This window comes from Protopterus annectens, chromosome 3.part1 (genome assembly GCF_019279795.1).
Source record: "Protopterus annectens isolate FY-2018-M chromosome 3.part1, PAN1.0, whole genome shotgun sequence".
NCBI classification, from domain to species: domain Eukaryota; kingdom Metazoa; phylum Chordata; order Ceratodontiformes; family Protopteridae; genus Protopterus; species Protopterus annectens.
The window spans coordinates 14,702,516-14,721,922 of record NC_056732.1 but is presented as its reverse complement, the minus strand read 5'-3'; the positions used below and the strand labels follow the sequence as shown (position 1 = coordinate 14,721,922).

Sequence of the window (19,407 nt, the reverse complement as noted above, 5' to 3'; positions counted from 1 at the left end):
CAACTTCATGCTTCTTAAGACAGAAGTGGCGAACTTCATGATACCCATGCAGATGGACAATACAGTTACGACTGCTGAATCCTACAAAAATGCACTCTGTAAGCACTTTCACAAGTGCATGGATCGTGCTATCCCAAACAGAACCAAGACGCTATCCTCCAAGCTAATCCGCTGGTCCCCTCCCTGCCATAAACAACTCTACAACAGAAGGAAGAAACGGTTGCAAAAAAAAAAAAAAAAAAAAAAAGTGTAAATTTCCATGAGTGGAGGAGCTCCCTGGTCAGCCTCATTACGAAGCGGAGATCCATTGTAAGATCTCCAAAGCTAGCTATGAAAACAAAATCGCCACCGATTCTAGGGACAACCACAAAGCATTCTATAGCTATGTCAAGAATCTCAATGGCAACACCCAGATCTGCTCTGAGTTACAGCACAACGGCACAAAAATTCCAGAACCAACTGACATTGCCAACATCCTGGCAGATAGGCTCAGTGCCAACTTTACCCCCCTCTCGCCCCCTAAAGGGCTCATATCTATGCAGGAAGAATGCAGAGTCCCTGTAATCACAACTACACAGGTAAAAGCTGCTATCCCTAAAGCCAAAAACACAGCATCCATGGGACCGGACAACATCCCAGGCTGAGTTTTACATGAACTTCAGAACGAACTGGCTCCCCACCTATGCACCATGTTCAATCATAGCCTCACGTCAGGCTTTGTGCCCTCTGAATGGTGCACAGCAAGAGTTATCCCACTCCACAAAAGGGGGGAGTCCCCACTGATCCCGGGAAGTATCGCCCTATTAGCCCGATGAGCCTGGTCTGTAAGACCATGGAACATATCATGGAACTCAAAGACATTGGTAACCTCCAAACTATGGACCCCACCCAGTTCGGGTTTGTGAAAGGCAGATCATGCCTCCTGAACCCGATTGACTTCTATGAGGCAGTCACCAAAGCCGTAGAGGAGGGTAACGTGGTTCACAAAGTCTATCTTGACCTCACCAAGGCTTTTGACACCATCCCCCATTCTGGAATTATAGCTAAACTCACTAAACTAGGTATAAATCCCTACATCACAAGATGGGTTGCCAATTGGCTCACTGATAGAACCCACACTATAAAAGTTGCAGACTCTAAATCAGACTTCAAACCAGTGACAAAGTGGAGTACCACAGGGTTCAGTCCTGGGACCTCTCCTGTTTGGTATCTACTGCTCTGAAGTACAGGCTAACACAGAAGGCCTTTGGCCAATGAAGTTCACAGAGGACTGCAAACTAGGAGCCATAGCAGAGTCCCTAAATGGTGTGGGCATCCTACAGAAGGGCCTCACTGAGACAGATGCCTAGTGTCAGAGCCATGGCCTCAAGCTCAATGCCAAAAAGTGCATTGTCATCCCCTTAGGTAAAAAAACTCTGTACCCATGAACTACCACATAGGTGGCAGTCTACTTAATGCCTAATGTGTGATAAGAGACCTTGGGACCCAGGTGGACAGTAGTCTCTCCTTTGATAATCACATCGCTACAGTAGTCAGGAAATCCTTCTACATGGCACACCATCACAAAAGGGTTCTCATCCAGGAAAAGGTCATTGTTCCCCTCTACTCGACAGTCATTAGACTCATTATAGAGTACAGTGCCCCTTTTGGAATGTACCTTGCAAGACATCTGCAGCAGCTGGAAAGGCCACAGAAGTACCACACAGAGGATTACTGGCCTCAAACAGATGCCCTACACAGTCTCAAAAAACTCCAGCTTTACTCCGTAGCATATCACCTACTCCAAGGAGATCTCTGCCCAACATATAAAGCTATGTTAAACCCAGAGCTGTTGGACATGCTACACCTTCCCAATCCCTCCGAGATGCATGCTCTAGGGACCTAAACCTTGTCACCACAATAAACAGGACATGCTGGAGGGATAGATTCCTGTCCCAGAGACTTCCTATACTCTGGAACAAGCTACCCATCTATGTCAAGCAAAGTTCCTCATTAGCACTCTAAGAAAAATCTTGATGAGTGTATGGGAAATAGGAAATACACCCCGGGGATCACTTCTGTGGCTCTGCTCGACAGGGGCACAGGAAAATAACTTTGGGTGGTGTAAGTCAGGGAACATTGTTGGCTAGGCTTGCTTAGGCCCTTTTCAGTAATTTTACATGCACTCATGTAGTGTGGGTGTCATCTGTGGCAAGTGATGCTTCAGCCAATTTCTGTAGTCTGTCATAACTTGGCCTATTCCTTTCCAGTAGATCTTACTAAATGATATCATTCATCACAGGAGGTAGGCGACTATATCCCCATACCATAGAGGACTTCAAATCCTTGCAGACTCCAGCTTGCAGTGTTGCATACCAAGTGGACAAAGTCAGCATCCTCCCCATTGAGACACCACAGTCCGCCCCCCTAAGGTCGTTAAATTATACTTACTGCTCAAGTATAACTTCCTGTGAGTCAGACCTTCCAGCATGCAAGCTGCTAATTTAACTCACCTCCTGGAGACACCCAGGGTTTTACCATTCCAAGGCAAGGGGCTGGTCAAGCCCACTCAATTGCAGACTGCTTCAAGTAATGCATCAAATGAGACAGTTTCAGCTTTGGTTAAGGATTACATACCCTTCCCTTGCATTATGTTACATAACATTGAAGTAGCCTTCTGCTGTTCATTTTATCCCAAAAATACCTTATTGCAGAGGAATCGGACACAGAGAGCTTTTGGAGGGCAAAAATGGTTTAGGTGGGCACAGACTTGCCGAGGCCATCAGGTGTTATGACTTCTGGCCTAAGCTGAAGGAGTTTGTATGTAAACGCAGATTATGTGCACCATGTTCCAGTGCCATTTGGCTTTCACAGTAGGAGTGCAAGTCCACATTTGGTCACTTGAATCTTCTTCCAAGAAGGCTCTTTCAAATGAAAAAAAGATGTGCACACTGGAAAAAAAAAAAAAAATGAGAGAGTCAGGACAGACCAGACTAAAATGAAAACTGACCAAATGGCCCCTGTCACTCATTCTTTGTCAAGTATCCAAGTGCACCTTTTATAAATGGTTTTGGTCATTGCGACTAGAGATAAACCAAAACACATCTTTCCCTGTATTCGTAATAAGTGTGATAACATGAACAGGACAACAGTGCAAACTGCTGCTTTGTCAAACTTTACATTAGTAGTATTGCCAGGTCCACACCCATATCATAAAAGGAAAAAAAAAAGTAATGGGTGTGCCATCGTCCCATACACTGTATGGTGACCAGCACCAAGGATGTTTCCAGCCCCATCATCACTGACTGTCCCAGGATGCCATCTCAACACTAATATATATGCATTTCGCATACATTTCTCCTTAAGACTGCAGCATATTTCAGCCCAAACCTGTTACATTATGGGATCGTTGTGCTTTTTCATAAACAAGCTGAAAATTCCTCTAACGTTCACAGGCTCTGCAAGTCAATTATTAAATGCTGACTGTTCTCCTCATAGTTGCTAGCAGTCTCACTCCCCCATCTCCATCACTATATCCTATATTCTGTTCTTGAAGAGTCTAGTCTCCTTTAATATTCTTGATGACACTATCCAAGAATTCAGTTTTGTAAGTCAAAATTATGAGTCTCCGCCCTTATTACCCCAACTTAAATAGCCTCTACAAACAGTCCTCTTGGATGGAACTTGCTTGGCTTTAATCTCTCCCAGAGCAGGTACTGTTGCTAAAATTGAAGATAAGCTTTAACTAGGATAACTATAATAAAAATGAAAAGGGCGCTTGCACATCTGGGTTACGGAACAGTAAAGGCAGGAAAGGAATTTGCATGATGCAGACCATGTGACCAGAAGCAAAGGGCTAGCAGTACCATGTGACCAGAAGCAAAGGACTAGCAGTCAACCATCGAGTAAAGTAAAGCTGAAAATGAAAAAAGGAAGCTTAAGGCAGGGACTGAAGACATAGAAAGTCACTGAACACCAAGTCCTCAGTTAGTGACACCAGATGAAAACTATTAAGGTAACTGATATATGTGAGCACCCCCCTTAACCACCTTAAGTATCAAGGAACTCTGTCTGAAAAAGGTTATTACAAGTCCTGGGGTTGCAGTAGACAAAAAGCCCTTAACGGGATTTGGTGGGGGAAGTTGCATTCAAAGTGATTACAGGATATTAAATGCCACTTTCAGAATTTTCAAACTCAAGTCAATTCAATAGTGAGGTTTTGTGAGGACATGGTAACCGCTCTGTTTGCAGAGATAAACATTCCCCCACATTACACTGGTACACATTTGACATCTTCATATTCTTTTTTTATTGGCTTAAACAGAGCCAGTGAGACAGACAGATTTCTTTTCATTCATCATAGTGAAAAGGATCAGTAGTGAACAAACTTCTAATCTAGCAGTAGCTGGGGAAAGCTGCTACTGCAGTGCTGAAATAGTCTGTCTCAAGTGGGCATCTGATAAGCTTGTATTTTCATGCAAGGCTTGTGCATTGTTTATTCAGGCAGAGAATGTAAATCAGCACTCCTCCTCAGGTTTGCACAGCATCTGATTTGGCCTCTTACTTTTACCTTTATCATAAAATGCTTTGTTTTCTGGTAAAATTACAGAGCAGCCATATCCATGCAAAACTTAAAAAAAAAATGTTACACTTGTGTGCCTCTTCATCTGTCCCCAATGCTAGATCAACTCTGAAAAGGGGTGGCTTTGTTCAGTGGGTTTACTTGGTTAGCAAAGAGAGAATTGTTTACAGTGTGCCTCGTCTTCAGATCTTCAGCCTCTGGCCCCTTTACTTTTGGCTTTGTACAGAATTATTGTGTAAAGTTGTAAAGATATGCTGGCATGTTCCAAAGAAATACGATACCTACCTTCCAAACTGTTGTCCATTGAAGTTACTAAATGACAGCGCATGTGAGGTTTAGATTATCCTTCAGAAACTGGTTGGTCAATGCAAAACTTGTCATTCGAGCAACATACACAGGACAATCACTAAAACCTTTTCCTGATTTGGAGTTCTTCTCTCTCTACTCTTCTACTAATCCAGGAGCTCATCCACCCAAAGCAGTCATCCAACATGTATTGTCACACCAGTGGATGTACTTAATTGAAGTGTGTGTGCGCATGCTCGCACATAAGCAAGAAGGAATTAGTTTAGCTGCCGTCAGTTTTATTTTTGGTCTCAGATTGTCACCAAATGACAAACATGCACGTTTCACTTCTCATTCAGAAATACTTTTACTAGCAACTTTCTAGGTGTAAAAGAGGCTGTGAAGAAACTGGACAGTGTAAAGTCTACAACTTTAATGTGAAAATATTAACTATGAATACATTTTAAATTTTGCTCATGTTTTACAGACAGATGTGAAATACACGGTGCTGGGCTACAACAGTGCGTCTTGCACTTCATACTAGGCTAGGGGCTGCCAAGCAGATGGTTCTTATACTTCTGGATTTAGAGTCCATAGCTTGTGTTAGTCTACTTTAGGACTCAAGCCACTCCTTTCTTTCCCACCTCCATGTCATAAGCACTCCTGTCCAGAACATTTTTCTTCATCTCCAATTCCTCCATTCTGGCTTCATTACTATGTGTGCTGGCTGCCTCCTTCCCAAACTGTTAATATCTTGCTGTTCCCTTATGTGTTCCTCCTAGAAAAATTACTAATCTTCTGCTACTTTTGGCCTCTGCTTTTTCCAGAGAGTCTCCTCCTTAATCCACCTTCCTCCTGCTAGACTTGTAAAGTTGGCTACAATCTGGTCACCTCTGGTTCTCGTAAGTGAAACCCCTCTAGTGCTCACTCATCCGGTCTGAAAACTAGACAAACACCTCTGGATTTACTTAGCTGTTCTACTTGTATATTTTTCATCATCTCAAAAAAATCTTCATTCTTATCTGAAATTCCTTTCTCTGTCACTTGTATATACAAAAATGCATCTTGGACCACTGTATAATGTGCTATATACCACTAAATGTATGAAAACAATTTTAAAATGCATTAAGATAACCTATTATACAGCTAATGTGTGTATGAAAACAGTTACGTATCAAGATGAACTATTGTACACCTAATGTAACACTATGTAATATTTACTGTTTTTAAATTGAGCTTTTCTACCCAGGCCTCCGCTGAAAATAGGCAGCCTGCCCAGTCGGACTTTCCCAGTATGTCGGTAAATAAAAAGATTACTACTCCCTTTTTTCTCCCACGCCGGCATCCTTTTCCTTATAATCTTTTCACAGCTTCATGGTGGCATCTCCTTTCTTCATTCACTGTACTTTGGGTCATCACCTTGCATGTACTCTGACAATTTATGTCCACCATCTCTTGTCCTCCTGCGGCAGGGCTAGCCACCCAGTGGTATAAACTTTGGCTCGAGATAATTGTCACTGTTGAAAGGGACACCTCAACTGCATGTGCAAAATGGGGTTGAGGATGGATGGATCTCTTGTCCTCTTACTCTCCTCACTCAAAATCGCTCCATCCCAACTACAGGGCTGCTGTTGTCTTCTCCAGTCCCACTCGACCCTCTCATACAACCAACATCTCCAGATCCCATAATTCTTCTATGAAGCTGCCTGATTCTCCCACAGCAGACCCATGTCCTTTACAACCCAAAGCTCACCATATGAAACTACATCAAATCATGATAATCCCAGCAATTTCTTCCCTGGTCTTCTTGGATGAGAACTTTCACATCATTTTCCTGGATACGTAGCATTTCGGCATTTTTAAAATTGCTTCACCTAGCTAGACCTTTCGCTTACTTGTAAAGCAACACTGGATACCATACCTGTCAACTTCTTAGTACAGGAGTAGGGACAAAGGCAAAAATAATGTGGGGGGGGTGTTAATTATTGCTCTTATTATGAGAGCAGGTTTAGCATGACCTTCCATTTTCTGAAGTATATGAAGTCAGATACTCACGTCTATTATTTAGTGACTCTCAGTAATTTGCCAGGAAAAACACAAATTATGAGGACTATTCCAATAGTGTGATGGGGAAATCTGAAAATTTGGAAAAAAACAACTCTAAGAGGTATGCTGCGAACTATTTAAGTAAGCAAGAAGGGGGGGGGGCAATGATGTTTGGTACTGTAAAAGGCAGCTAATAGATGTGAGAGATAAAAATAGTGCAAGAAGAGATCCTTCCCAATATGATCATGCAGTGCTCAGATACATCATCGACAGGTACAGCTCTAGAATGAATGTATATCTGACTTACTGTCCTCAGTTTATCAACCACAATCTAAACAAAACAGAACAGACAGAAAATGGAACAAATCTCAACTTGGCACCAGAGGGTGAGGAATTAGCATTGGCAAAATTGCAGCAGCTATGATTTCATGTATTACACTTTAAAATGACTGAGCAATGAGGCAGGGGGAAGTAAATAAATGGGAAAAAATCTTCTCTATGGGTATATTTAAACAGCTTCTTCATACTATAACCAATTGTAGGTGAAGGTGATATATAGTGTTGCCCAACAGCAATACTAACTTTCTAGGTTCTGTAAAATTAAAAAAAAAAAAACTACCGTCTCAGAATATTCAAGCAACAATAACCAAGGGCGATTTATTTGTCAGTGGGGTAAAAATGAGGATAATTTTGAAGTAGAATCAGCAAATCAATGGGTCATTTATTTACCAGCCAATGAAGTACTGAACTTTTGCACGAGGACAGAATCAATGAGGCATTATAGGAAATCAATTTGTAAAATGAGTTACTACAGCATCAGAGATGATGCTGGTAATTTTGTATGGGGTCAGGTGGGGGGGGGAGCTCAACAACATTTAGTCAGTCCTCCAAGTTGGTGCATGTCAGACCAGGACAACATGTCCTGAAAAGTATTTTTTTTATCCATCTTTTTTACTGAGAGTAAGCCCCATTAGGCTAGTAGACTCTTCAGGGGAAGAAATGTTGCCATGGACATTGGGGAATTTCCCCTACATTTTTCAGTAGGATCTTTTACATCCACCAGAGCCACTAACTCAAGCAGATGGGCTTCAATTTGACCTCTCATCCTAAGGACAACACACTCAAGAGTACAGAAGCCCCCCAATGCTGCAGAGCCATACCAGCTATCAATCTACCTGGTGAGGGAATAGAACCCATAGCCTTCTGCACCAGAGGCAAGTCTGCTACCTAGTGTGCCACTGACGCAGCTATATATGCTATAGGACACTCTTCACTCACTTTGTGATTGTCATAACGGACTAGACTATTCTTGTATTACATTCAAATAAAGAACAGACCTACACCACACGTGGCACTGTACTTACAGTGAAGCTGATGATTAGGCAAACAAAAGCAATTCATCAGTATGCAGTGCAGCATGTAAAGGGTTAACATTAACTGCATCAGTGGTGACAAACGGTGCATGTAAAGGGTTAACATTAACTGCATCAGTGGTGACAAACGGTGCTGTGAACCTTGAAGTTTAGAGGCATGATGGGCAGGGTCACTTCTTGACATACTCTTCAGCGTTGGGAAGCAAGTCAAGCTTTACTGTCTTTAGCCTTATTTGTGCATGGACAATAACGTACCAATGGGAGACGCACTGTTCCTATCATTCATTGTCTCACTGGTAACATTTCACAGCTCTGGGGCTTGGCAGTCCCATGGTCTCCTCTTTCTGATATTTATCGCATACATACCTCCATAGCCTTGGCACCCTGGTCATCTCTGAAATAAAAAAATTATACTCCTGTACCAGCCCATTTACCTGGTTAAAAGGCCTAGGATTAGGCTGTTCAAGGGTGTACTTAATTACAGCTTCAGTTGCATTGTCTACTCTAGAGGCAATCACAACCCTCGGGGACTACCTAGCATTAATCCCAGCCTTATGAATTACAAGTCAAAATTTTGAAAGCTCTGGAGTCCAAGCCTGGATAGTGACCTCACACTACATTCCTCAGTTTCAGATGCTTTACACCCATTTTTGACTCTACCATCAGGACTCTCATTATGCTGAGCCATAGGCAACTATTTGGAGAAACCAAAATGTGGCAAGCAAAACCCAAAAATAGTAATGGAAGAGGATTATGATGCTTGCAGGTGACATTGTGATCTGTAGTGAGAGAAGGGACCAGGGGAGTTGGAGATGTGCTCTAGAGACTAGAGGAATGAAGGTCAGCAGGACTAAGACAGAATATGTATGTGTGAATAAGAGGGAGGACAGAGGAATGGTGAGGATGCAGGGAGTAGAGTTGACAAAGGTGGATGAGTTTAAATACTTGGAATCAGTAGTTCAGAGTAATAGTGAGTATGGAAGAGAGGTGAAGAAGAGAGTACAAGCAGGGTGGAGAAGTGTGTCAGGAGTGATTTGTGACAGACTGGTACCAGTAAGAGTGAAAGGGAAGGTCTACAAGAGAGTAGTGAGGCCAGCTATGTTATATGGGTTGGAGACAGTGGCATTGACAAAAAGGCAGGAGTCAGAGCTGGACGTAGCAGAGTTAAAGATGTTAAGATTTGCACTGGGTGTGATGAGGATGGACAGGATTAGGAATCAGTATAAATGGTCAAGGTCAGGTTGGATGGTTTGGAGACAAAGCCAGAGAAGCAAGATTGCATTGGTTTGGACATGTGCCGAGGAAATATGCTGGGTATATTGGGAAAAAGAAGGATGGAGCTACCAGGTAACAGGAAAAGAGGAAGGCCTAAGATAAGGTTTCTGGATGTGGTGAGAGGACATGCAGGTGGTTGGTGTGGTAGAGCAAGATGCAGAGGACAGGAAGAAATGGAAACAGGTGATCTGCTGTGGCGACCCCCAACGGGAACAGCCGAAAGAAAAATAAGTAACGGAAGAGGATTACAGTCATGCTCAGGGTGCAAACCAGTTTGTATAGATGTAAACTTTAGATGCTGGAAGTACTTAAAATTTGCAAACAACTAAGAAGCAAGGGTACAGTTTTCAGGTTGAAAAATGTCATCTTGATTGTGTTTTCCAGATGATGCAGTCTTGTAGCTAAACACTACTACTTCGGTCAAGGGTACTTTAGAGTCCAGATATCCTCTCGAAAAAGGTAACTGGCTTAAGTTATTCTGGTCACATGAGGTGAAGTATGTCCAGTGAGCATCTCCCTACTTGAGATGGCCACTATGACACCATTTCCTCAGTTAGTAGATAGATAAAAAAAAAAGGACTGGATAAAAGTAACTGATATTAAAGCAGATGTACAGATTGGAAAAACACCAGACTCTTGACTTGATTCAGTAAACAATATGAGAGGGGAGAGGTGCAGTGGGACCCTCTGCAAAACTGTTGGGCCCTTTTACAAGACAGGACAATGGCAAGTTAAATTTTGCCAAACATTTCTGCACAAGTCTCCTGGTTTCTAAAGTGCAGAAAGATGGAATTCTAAGATTTGCCAAGCAAACTACATGGGAATGCAGTTTCTGTCCCACACCATGCTGAGTTCATAGCTGTGCAAGCCTAGCCAATAGGATTACCCTGGCATCGTGCTACCCAACCTTAGTTCCTAGTGCCTCTGTCGAGTAGTGAAGTGATCCCCGGGGTGAATTTTCTATTTCCCATCCACTCATCAAGATTTCTCGAAGAGGGCCAGTGAGGTGCTCTGCTTGACATGTATGGGAAGTCTATTCCATAGCATGGGCAGTCTCTGGGTTATGAACCTGTCTCTCCAGCATGTTCTGTTGCTTGTGGTAATGAGTTTGAGGTCTCTGCAGCATGTGGTGTGGAGGGACTGGGATTTCTTTAGATGTAGCATTTCTAAAAGAGCTGGGTCAGACATGGCTTTGCAAGTCAAGCAGAGATTGCCTCTAAGTAGGTGATAGGAGATAGAAAATAGTTGGGAGCTTAAGTCTGTCCATATAGGACAAGTGTTTAAGGCCTAGGATCCTCTTTAGGAGGTACTTTTGCAGCCTCTCCAGTTGTTGCAGGTGTCTAGTGAGGTACATGCCAAATGGGCATTGTACTCAATGCTTGGACTAATGAGGGAGAAGTAGAGGGAGACAATGATCTCTTTCTTCCTGGATGCAAAACCCTTCGCAATGAGATGTGCCACATAGGACCTTCTGACCACAGTGGCAATGTGGTGGTAGAGAGGCTGCTGTCAACCTGTGTTGCCAGATCTATAATGCCTTCTGTGTTCAGTGGACTACCATCAATGTGGTAATTCAAGGAAACAAGGTTTTTCCCCAAAGTTGATGACATTTTTTGGCATTGAGCTTAAGACCATGGTTCTGACACCAGATGTTGGTCTCATTAAGGCCTTTCTGTAGGATGTCAACATCACTTGGGGAGTTAATAATAGCTCCCAACTTGAAATCATTTGCAAACTTTGTCAGCCAGAGTCCCTTCGTGTTGGTCTGGACTTCAGAGAAGTAGATGCCAAACAGGAGAGGACCCAGGACTGAACCCTGTGGGACTCCACTCGTGACTGGTCGGCAGTCTGACTTGGAAGTCAGCTACTTTCTCTCTCTGGGTTCTGTGAGCCAGTTTGCAACCCACCTACTGATGCCTAGCTTAGTACGTTTTTTTAGTATTCTTGAGTGGGGAATTGTATCAAAGGCCTTGGCCAGATCAAGGTAAGCTGTATGAACCACCTTATCTTGAGCAGGCATGATCTACCCTTCAGAAAACCAAACTGTAGAATCCAGAGTTTGGAGATTCCCTATATCCTTAGGTCCATGATGATGCGTTCCATAGCTTTGCATATCAGATTCGTTAGGCTAATGGGGCGATAGTTCCCAGGGTCTGTAAATCGCTCCTCCTTTGTGGAGAGGGATGACTGTAGCAGTGCACCATTTCGGTAGGGACAAAGACTTGAGGTGAGGCTGTGATTGAACAGGGCACACAGGTGAGGTGCCAGTTTACTCTGCCGTTCATGTAGAACACAGCCAGGGATACTGTCAGGTCCCATAGAAGCTGTATTATTGGACTTGGACAGTGCAGTTTTAACCTGTGCAGCAGTAATACTGGGTGCCTGGCAATCTACTGGTATTGTGATTGGTCTTTTTTTTTGGGGGGGGGGTAAAGTTAGCACTGAACCTGTCCGCCAGTATATTTCCAATATCTGTTGGCTTGGTATAAGAGGTACCATTGTGCAGTAGCTCAGAGCAAATCTGGGTATTGCCATGGAGATTCTTTACATAACTATAGAAGGCCTTGTGGCTGTCTTTACTATCTGCTGCAATTCTGTTTTCATAGCTAGCTTTAGAGGATTTGATGTGAGATCTCAACCTTTTGTTGAGCCAATAAGGGAGTTTTTCCAGTCTTGGGACTTCACCTTATTCTGCATCAGTTTCCTCCTAACTACGACCTAAATCGCTGTCTTACCCAATGTTAGCTGCACCTGAAGTATCTCAGATGCATTATGTTGGACTACCAGTCTGGAGGTGTGCGCATCCTTTAGGAATATGGAAACACCACCGCCTTTGGAGCTTTGGTCCAAGTTCTGGGGCTGAAAGGTGTAGAATGAGTCGTAGCCTGGTAGTGCAGGGGTGCTTTCTGCTGCCTTGAACCAGGTCTCTGTTAAAGCACAAATGTCGATGTTCTCCATTTTAAGTAGTAGTTTGAGTGAGTGCATTTTGAGATTTAGACTTCTAGCGTTGAGCAGCATGACCCTCAAATTGCATTTGTTTGTAGTGGTTATGGAGGTAATTTGGTCTTTGGAACACTGCCTAAAAAGGCACTATAGGGGTGGCAAGAGCCTTGGCCAGTATCCAGAAGCCCAGGGTTGACAGATGCAGGCCATCTCTGGCAAAGTGAGCAGTTTGCATCAATAATACTCCCATAAAATATAGTTAAGCCTTTTTGATATGTGCCCTTTAATCTTAGACAAGTAAGTTATTCTAAGGGGGAAAGTAATGCATGGGGAATTTACAACTGCCTTATGTTCTCTTCTTCAATCATAGAAGGGTCACAAAAAACTGCCATTGACGATCTCTCTTCACCTTCATGTCTGCATAGATACTAGTTTCTTCAAGACCTAGACCTATCCATTTCTTTATCACATTTCTACTCCCTGTACCACATATGCTCTCAGTGTGTATGTATACTATATACATTAGTGCATGTATATATTTTATACAATTACATACACTACAACTTTTCAAACCACTTACATAGACTACTATACAATAGAGCTTTTAAAGAAAAAATCTTTAGCAAGTGAATTTGAGTAATTCACTTTCCTTCACAGTGAAATAAATCTTGTTTAAACTTCAGCTTCATTGGTACTGGTTTGCACTCCCAGCCTCTGTGAAATCCCAAGCTGCTCAACCCGCATTCCTCACGAAGCAAATCAAATATGTAACACTGCTTGCTTACCTTGCTCATCACTTCTTGTGGCCTCAAATCCTAGAATACAGAACAGCCAAAAACAATACAGCTTATATGAATGAAAATTGCAGCATATTTCTCTTTTAGTAGCTTCTAGGAGACTGTAGAAGTTTTGTTCAAAAAAGGGTAACCATTTTATCTACCTGCATTTTGTATTCACTTCCCTTCTTCGAAACATATACATAGAGTGGTTTCCTCTTAAGGTCTAATAAAGAAAGGTTGATATCAATCGCACATCCTTCGAGGGTGACTGGGTCTCTTATGCTCATGTATTTGCTATAAATTGCTTGCATTTTTATTCTATTGAGTGGGGAGAAGGTTGTGTATTTTTATTTTTTTTCACAGTGCGATATTAGTTTTGTGCATAGACAAGGAGTACCCACTTAAAGTTTAGATCAGGGGTGTACAACCTTTTGGCTTGTTGGGGCCGCATTGAGTGAACAGAAATGGTCTTGGGGCTGCATATAAAATATATCATATAGTTAACTCTTTTGTTGCTGCGGAAGACCACAGTTGACCTCCTGGCTGTACTGTAGGTGCATTTGACCTCCTGGCTGTACTGTAGGTGCATTTGAACAATGAATAAATGCCTAATATTTGCCTTAAAATTCTAATTCTCTAATCTAACAGTTAACTAACATCTTAAGTGTGTGTGTGTATATATATATATATATATATATATATATATATATATATATATATATATATATATATATATATATATATATATATATATATTTTTTTTTTTACAAATAAAATATATATTCACAACAGCACTAGCATTTCTCACTGGGAAAATCACTCCAGCAGTCCAACTACGTAAAATGTCAACACCAGCAGTCCTACAATACTATAATCCACAAAAATAACCCAACAAATTTGCAATAAAAGTAAAGAATTAACATTACTGACAATAAAATTCTGAATAAGATACAAGAGGGTCTCACCCAAACAAATAACTGGTGCCAGAAATATGGCCTCAAGCTTAATGCCAGAAAATGCATCATCATCCCCTTTGAGGAGAGTGATGTCCCCACAAATGATCACATTAATAATGTAACCACGCAATCAGTCATATGGTACTTGGGCACCCAGGTTGATAGAAACCTGACTTTTGACCACCACGTTGTCTCTGTTGTATGGAAAGCTTTTTACATGGCCAACTTCATTAGTAAGGGTATCTCATCCAATGACAAGGAGGTCATAACATCCCTGTATTCCTCCTTTACAAGAGCCATTATTGAGTGCAGTGCCCCTTTTGGCATGTGCCTCAGCAAAACACCCTGCCAAAAGAAAGACTACAATCATTTCTGACAAAAAAGGTCAAAGGACCAAGTTCACTTAGTTATCCAAACAGACTAAAAAGCTTCTAGCTTTCCTTTGTCTCTCACTGGCCCCTATACATTTCATCACTGGCTTGCTTTCCAGGCTAAGAAAGATCCTGCCTTAAGAGACTTCCTCTACCTCAGAAATACTGGTTCTATTTAAAATGCTCACTACAAAGACCACAGCCTTCACTGCAACATAAACAAGCCACTTTGTAAGGACAGGTTCTTGACAAAAACCTTCAACTTCTGTAAAAAGCTCCTCTCATTATCAAATAATGTAGTTCAGCAATACGACAACTGGATGGCTGGATGGATAGCCATAAATATAGTCCTTGGGTAAGTGGCATAGCCTTCATCAAACCAGATGGAAAATTCACATGCTAACCTTTCCCAGCTGAATGGCCAAGATCTAATATTGGTTACTCAAGTCTACTTGCCCAAGAAGAGGGGCCTGTTTAACTAAGAATTCCATTTGCAAAAATATATTCAGTATACATATTAAATCTCTCTTTCTTACACACATACACACACACATACCACACACAAAAAAGAAGCCCCTACTTGAAAAATAGGCAACCTCAGTGATCACATGACCCCCCACTCACTGAAATTGTCTGGAAGTCAAAATATCTGAAAATAAATCATAATAGAGATGGATTCATCCATGCAATTTCCCACCACCAAAAGGACCATCAATAAATCAACAAACAACTGCTTGGCAAAAAGTAAATCAATACAAAAACCAATTCTGCATACTGGTGTAAACATATAACTTGTCTCAAACCCAGGTTAATCCATACCAAAAGATGGTTTCAGAGCTTCAGCTATGTACAAACAACTTTCTACTGAAAACTTGTAAACTCATTGATGTTTGCCTTCCTGTAATTGTAACTGTAAAAAAAATTTACAGTATTCTGTACCTCTGATTCTCATGGTTACGAGATGTAATCTTTGCCATATTGTACGAGTACTACATCCATGATTTGCTGTCTCTCTCTCTCATGTATTGTATTAGATTGTTGTGTGTTATTTTTGGAGATTTTCTCCCCGGGCCTCCGCTGAAAATGGACCTGTGTCCAGTCGGACTTTCCCGATAAACAAATGTAAAATAAAATAAATAAAAATAAACTTCCCTCCAATCTAAAGCCATTTGACATTCAGACATTTTAATTTGTGAAGAAGTAATTCACAGACTGAGTTTACTGAGCTGTAATGCTGACCTTCGCTTTTGAAAAGAAACTAATTCCCAGACTTTATCAATAGCTCAAAGTGTAGACAGGATTATTTGTTATTTATTATGTATTTATTTTTGGAAAACATCTTTAAAACTGTTAAATTGATTACACATCCAGAAACACAGAAAAGTTATTGTGATATGTAAACCACAGACTGCTGCAAGAAATCAAAGTCACATTAGCACTCTATGCATACGTCCGAACCGATGAATCATACCTGTCAATTCCAAAAGAGTATTTGCACACAGTGCAGGCTGGAGAAGTTGTTTGACCGCAACTGAGCTACAAAATATAAGTATCTTTTGATTATTTTTACAGATTACTGTTTTTATAATTTAATATATATAAAGCACTTTGTCTATTCAGAATCTTCACAAATCCTTATCTGTTTAAAAACTTTCATTTGACTCTGTAGTGCTTTTATTTTGTCTCACCCTCCCTCCCTGTTGGTGTCTTGCTCTTATACTTGATGGCTTTGCAGTTGCCCGCCCCTACTGTGACACCTCCCAGTCTAGTGTCATTAGCTCATTCTTCTTAATACAGAGAGAACATTTGATAAGGCCTTCTGTTCCTCCTTTTTCCCCTTTTCAAAAAGTAAAACAAAACTTTTTTTTTCTTTTTCGCCTGAACCTTCTTGTGTTCTGACTGTCCTTCTCAAACATATTGGAAATATACAGTATATTTCAGAGCATTTGTTATAACTGTATTTGCTATAACTGATTTAAGTATTTTTTTCTGGCTTTTTGAATATTTACTGCTTAGCGACTGCATCTTAGCCTGTTTATACAGCTCTGCATTCTATTTAAACTGTTTTTGTGTTGATTAACTGTTTTGCACTCTTAAAAAGTTATTTGTTGCTTAATTTTACCTGTAGGCTAACACACTCAAGTGTGCTAGCCGCTTAAAAGCATTTATAGCATTTACTGTCTGTTTTTTTCCTTGTCTCTGTAGTGGTGGCCTGCAGAGTGATCCAAGCAGCAGAGAGCTAAAAGAGTGACTTTCTACAAGATATAAGTATTTTTTGTGGCTTTCCCACTGTCATTAAGCTAGCGACTGCATTTCGCCTGTTTTACTGCTACTTTAAGTGATTTCTGCATTTTACACTGTTTATTGCACTTTAAGTTACTAATTGTTGCAAATTGTTTCTGTAGGCTACACACTAAAGTGCGCTAGCCGATTTACAGCATTTATAGCATTTACTGTCTGTTTTGTTTCCTTATCTCTGTAATAAAAAAAAAAATCTCTTGTTTTCCCGCCTTACTGAACTAGAGTAGTCCAGTTTCAGAGTTGCTGATCCCTGGGCTTTGTTTTTAGTTCCTGTTACTGATCCATTGCCTTATTAGGAAGGAGGAAGTTTCTTTGCTTACCAGTGGGAGTGGGAAGCACTGGCTGCCTTTTGTGCGATTTGGTGAAGTTTCAGCTAGAAAACTAGTAGACCATTGGTCGTTTTGGGCCAAAACCTAGCTCCCTTCAGGCCCCTGCTATAAAACCGCTAAAAACGCTGCATTTAAGCGATGTTATGCGGAGTTGCCACTGTTGCACACAAGAGCAGTGGCGGTTAAACAAGGTTAAACTATTTGGGCCATCTAAATTCCACTCTTCAAATTTTCCCTTAGAACTACCTTCCTCGAGCTGTACTGCTGATCTAACCAGCATATCCTATAACTGAAAAGTTCATCTCTACTTGATTCCCAAGTAGACTATTCTCTATCTGTAAAGCCTAGCACTTACTCCTACAGTACTTGCACCTTGATAAAGCATTCTTATTATAGATAGTACCCCACCAGCCTAAAACCCACTTCCCCCGGAGTCCTTTGAAAGTCTCTTTATCTACTACTTCTAGTATGTCGAGGGATCAGTTTGCTGGTGTCCTCTCCAGCTCAACTGGTGAACCTGGGAATATTGAGGCAATGTTACAATTGCCTCATGTACCTGAACAATCCTCTCCTTCTCCCACAAAACACAAATACATGCGAGAGATGCAACTATACGGCCAAACTGGAGGCTGAGCTCTCTCAACATAGGACTGGCAAGACCAGACAGGAGGAGAAGGTAACCACACACAATACATACCCAGTCACACATGGTACCATCACAACTTCAAATCATACACATACTCACACAAAGACATACTGAGGCTCTGATCAAAAATTTACCAAAACAGCAGAGGCCACCAAAGCAGACACCCAAACAACTACCACCTCACGACCCAACACATAGACCACACAGTCAGAGTGTCAAACAGTCACAGCCCTGAAGGCCAAACAAAATGCCAGACACACTTGTCATTGGTGATTCCATAGTCAGACACACTGACGTCCCGCTCACCAGACTGAGTAAGGAGAAGGTCACTGTAAGCTGCCTGTCGGGCGCTAGAATCCGCCACATAATGCAAGCACTCAGGTCTCTCAACAGCAGGTACAAGTACGACTCAGTCATTGTCCACGCTGGTGTCAACGACCTGAGATGTACCTCCTTGGACTACATGAAAAGGGACATCGAGGAGCTCTCTGATTATGTAGCCCAAGCAGGTATGACCCTGACCTTGAGCAGTATCCTACCTTCACCTAGAATGATGCCACAATACAGTGATAAGATGATCAGCTTTAATAATTGGCTTAAATTCTGGTGTCATTCAAAGGGATCAATGTCTGTCTGCCTGGGATGACATGCTGGACAAGCCACGCTGCTTGAAGGCGGCTTGCACCTGTCACCCCTGGGCTTCCGGATATTGGCAAAGGCTCTTGCCACCCCATAGTGCCTTTTAGGCAAGGCTCAAATTCTAAACCTACCACCCTAGAACACCAAAGGAAAAAACTAAGGGTAATGCTGCTCAATGCCAGAAGTCTCACTCTCAAGATGCATGCACTCGAGGCCCTTCTCAATATGGAGAACATCGATGTCTGTGCTGTGACAGAAACCTGGTTCAGGGCTCCTGAGAGCACCCCAGCACTAACAGGTTTCACCTCATATCATGCGTTCCGGCCCCAAAATCCGGACAACACCAAGAAAGGAGGGGGGGGGGTCCATATTCATAAAGGACACCCACACCTCAAGGTTGGTAACGCACGATGCATCGGAGACCATCCAGGTGCAATTAACCATAGGCAAGACTGCTCTGCAATTTGTAGCATGTTACAGGCCACCCTCTCAAACTCAGGAACCTCACATGGCCTTCCTGAAAACATTGGAGGGATAAATGTATCTCCAAACACCATCATACTAGGTGACTTCAACTACCCTAATATAGACTGGGAACACTACTCAAGCCCGAACACTCTAACCCAAAGATTCCTGGAGTTCATAAACTCAAATGCCATGGAACAACTAGTCACCATCCCCACAAGAGGAGAAAACATACTTGATCTCATCATCACGAACATGGGATCAAAATGTTCAACACCGAAGTATACCCCTCACTGGTGAGATCAGATCATAAACTAATCTCGCTGGAGGTCCTCATCCCGCCCCACCTGAAACAAAAAGACCACAGTGAAAAACTTCTCAAAGCCGATTTCACACTTCTAAAAACTAGTGTGGTCTACTTTAAGGCCCCTGAGCCAG

The 19,407-nt window shown here is 41.9% G+C and overlaps 1 protein-coding gene across 2 annotated transcripts in view; it reads right to left on the bottom strand.

Moving 5' to 3' along the window:
- Window positions 1–19,407, bottom strand: part of LOC122797969 — a 1,071,556-nt gene that overhangs the window by 1,030,805 nt on the left and 21,344 nt on the right. The window lies entirely within an intron of this gene.